We start from the raw sequence: 3,705 nt of genomic DNA on the forward strand, positions 1-3,705 counted from the left end.
AGGAGTAAATTGAAACTTGGTCACAATTATTTACAAGTTCTTAAGATGATATTGTGACCTGAATAATTACGATTATATCCATGTTGTTGTCCCCTGTGACAGAAGCAGCAACAGCACTGACACAACACCAGCTCCACCGGAAAACCGTCTCACACCTCCTACGATCACCTCTCTGCCAACCACCAGCGCTCCACTTTTACACAGGCTAAAAAAAGACCCGCCTCCAATCTGTGTCAGTGATCAGGACAGAAAAAGACCGGCCTCTCTTTACAGAGCACACACAGACACTACGGCGTTAGCACTCTGCCTCACAGCAACAACATCAAAAGCTTTGGGTTGTTCTAGTTTTCATAAATCAACTAAAAACATACACAGGCCAATATATTTCACCTAAGTACTTCTGCCCGTGAATCTTCGGCATCCAGACTACACTGCTCCAGAGGACTCACCACATTTTCATATCCATGTTTCATTTCGTGATCCATGTTATGATGTCGTTTCCTTGTCACAAACAGACACTGAGTTGTGTTTTGTTTCATTCACACATTTAAACACACAAAGCACATTTACTACCTCTTCATGACATCACAAGGTGGAACAGAGCATTTTGAACATTTTGGAGACGTAGACAGATTAATAAAGGCTTTTCTTTTTTTTTTTTTTTTTTTTTGTTTATTAAAATAATTGTTTCATGCATCAATGTGAATGAAAATGTGCACAAAGGCGGCAGGGTGGCTGTGTGGCGAGCACTCATGTCTCACAGCAAGAAGGTTCCGGGTTTGATCCCCGTGTGGAGTTTACATGTTTCTCCCCGTGTCTGGATGGGTTTCCTCTGGGCACTCCGGTTTCCCCCATCAACCCAAAACATGCTACACAGCTCTGTAGAAGAATAGGTGATGACTAAGGTCAGTTAAAAGAATCAATCAATGAACCTGCCCTGGGACGACAGGTGGAAATAAACACTGGTGCTACAACCTGGTACATGCATCTCTCCTGTTAAGATTCATGTAAAAATTATGCGCTGTCCCGGTTTCAATAAATAAATAAATAAATAAATAAATAAATAAATAATATGGACAAAGTATAGACTTCTAATAGTGACCCCTTTTCACACAAAGTAAAACATTTCTAACACTTCAACAGTTCCAACCATATTTATAAGCAGCTTATTTATGTGACACACACATAAAGATCAGTTAAACATGTGTGATGAAACAAAGCACATCGGCAGGTCTGGTTTTTGAGGAGTAACCATATTCTAACATGGCTTAAAACTCACAAGAGACAATGACTGAAGACAATTCATCAGCCTACAATGTATTCAAAACAAACGGGAAAGCTGTTTTGTTAGAAGAATCTGCATTGTCGCGACCGCTCCTTTATCGAGCGAGTGATGTCAGCACACATTTGTTGAATTCACCAGGTGTGGAAATGTGTGCACAGATTTTCTACTTATCCATGTTGGGGATTGTTTTTCATCAGCACTTAAATGGATGTAGATATGTCTCATTCTTTCATTCAGGTGGCTCAGTGTGGCTGTTTAAAAAGGCCAAGAAATGGTGATTACATTGTGTGTTTTGGATGATGCAATCAGCAGTGAATGATCTTCAAACGTCATCAGATTCATCATAATAAGATAAAACATGCTGCATCAGCACAAAATAATAGTGCGTTCTTTATGTTCTGTTGCATGAAATCTCACATTTTGTTCTATTAATGGAACTTTTCTAGCAGTGACACTTGCTCAAATGAGTATCTAGTATCTGATTTCCAACACTTTTGACAACCCTACACATTACTTTCATTCACAGTAAATGTAAAGATGACTGGAGCCAGAACAAAACCTTATGGACCTCCTCTTCAGAGAGCCACATGGACAGAGACAAAGGCAGAGTTGAAGCTGGACGGTTGGCGTGTTGAAAGCGGAGCCAGTGGCAGTCCAGGACATGGCTTTTGTGAATGGAAAAACTTGTGTGAATGCGGCGCTCTATTTTGGTCAGTGACAGAGAGGTGGCAGGTGCAGCACAATGAGCCACTGTGACTGGACCCAACCCAGGCATTCTCTTCAGCACATACACAGGCACCGCAGATCCAACAGCCTATCCACAACTGCACCAGCCTAGTCTATCCAGAACCATGATAATCGTATGAACCACTTGTAGCAGCCAATGTCCAGAGCCACTCGATCCTGAATCATTATCTAGAACTATTATAAAAGAGTTAAAGCTGCCCAAAGCCACTCTCCAGAACCTCTATCCAGAACCACAACAACCATAACCTCTCTCCAGAACCACAGCAGCCTAGATCCAAAACCAGATGAGGAGAGACTTGGGTTTCTGTGTTCTGATCTAACATTTTTAAGACTTGAAAATGACCCTTCTTTCAAAATGTCACTCATACTTTGAATCCCTCTTAAGTAAAACAAATGAACCAAATCTAAGACGTCTCTCGCTTATTCTTATGAACAAATCCTTAATCAGAAGAAGCTTACAGGGTGCATTTAAATCTGGACACACACTGGAGCAGCTCATGAGAGGTTTGTAAGAGGAGACCAGAGATGGCGTATGCTTCATTTGTCTAACAGTAAAAATCCAGCTGTGAGGACTTGAGCACAGAGTCCATAGTTCAAACACAACTTGGCAGATGGTCATGAGGCTGAACATGCAAACTCAAGACCTCACTCTGCTCATGCCACCTCAGAACGTCTTAGATGGGTTGGACTCGGGCCAGCGTGGGATCTTTCTGTGCAGAGATTACGCGTTTCTCCCCGTGGAGTATCCTGTAACCAATGTGGCCGTGACCAGAAAGAGTTTATAATGACGAGACAGGTCCCCAGGCACTGCACTACGATCGCCCCCTGTTCCTGAAAGAAGACGACAAATTTTCCAGTGGGGCAATGAAGTATCTGATAACCCTGGTCACTCATACCATGGCCATACCAGCTTGTCAAAGCCTGATCCCGTCAGATCTCAGAAGCTAAGCAGGCTGGGCCTGGGTAGTACTTGGATGGGAGACACTGGGAATTCCAGGTGCCACAGTGAGGCGCCAGTGGCAAAAAAACTATTGTTGTGTCCTTAGGCAAGACACGTCACCCACATTGCCTAGTAGGAAAGTGGTGTGTGCATGAGTGATGGTGGTGGTCAAAGGGGCCGATGGCGCAGATTGGCAGCCTCGCTTCCGTCAGTCTGCCCCAGGGCAGCTGTGGCTACAATAGTAGTTTACCACCACTGAGTGTGAAGTGACTGAATAATGAACTGTAAAGTGCTTTGGGTAACTTGAAAGGCGCTGTAAATGCAATCAATCAAACATAAATCAAGTCAAAGTAATGATGCAATGTACTGTTGTCACGATTTTTTTTTATTTTATGCATTTATTTGGGGCAAGTAAAGATTTACATTCATAAAAATCATGAAATCATAATAACAAAAACAAAAAACATTTTTTTTTGTTTTGTTTGTTTGTTATGGAGTGGGAAGAAGAAAACTTATTTAATCCCACCCCTACTCTTCATAATCTAACACAATGAGCTTCTTTTGCGTTTATCAGACATTTTTAACTATATAACCTATTTACAAGTGCAGACAAAGTTTAGTTATAGTTTGATAGTAGAACATAAGCAAACCAACAATGGTAAAGTTAAGGATACAGACAATGGTAAGAAACAACAAATACAATGTAGCACATACCAGCAATGGCAAGAAAACA

General features: G+C 41.6%; 1 pseudogene; it reads left to right on the top strand.

Annotated features, from left to right (window-relative positions):
- Nucleotides 1–2,925: 2,925 nt before the first annotated feature.
- Nucleotides 2,926–3,041, top strand: LOC129408209 (5S ribosomal RNA; annotated as a pseudogene).
- The last annotated feature ends 664 nt before the right edge of the window (nt 3,042–3,705 follow it).

Source organism: Boleophthalmus pectinirostris, unplaced genomic scaffold (genome assembly GCF_026225935.1).
Source record: "Boleophthalmus pectinirostris isolate CB_2022bp ecotype Guang Dong unplaced genomic scaffold, ASM2622593v1 HiC_scaffold_15, whole genome shotgun sequence".
Classification (NCBI taxonomy): domain Eukaryota; kingdom Metazoa; phylum Chordata; class Actinopteri; order Gobiiformes; family Gobiidae; genus Boleophthalmus; species Boleophthalmus pectinirostris.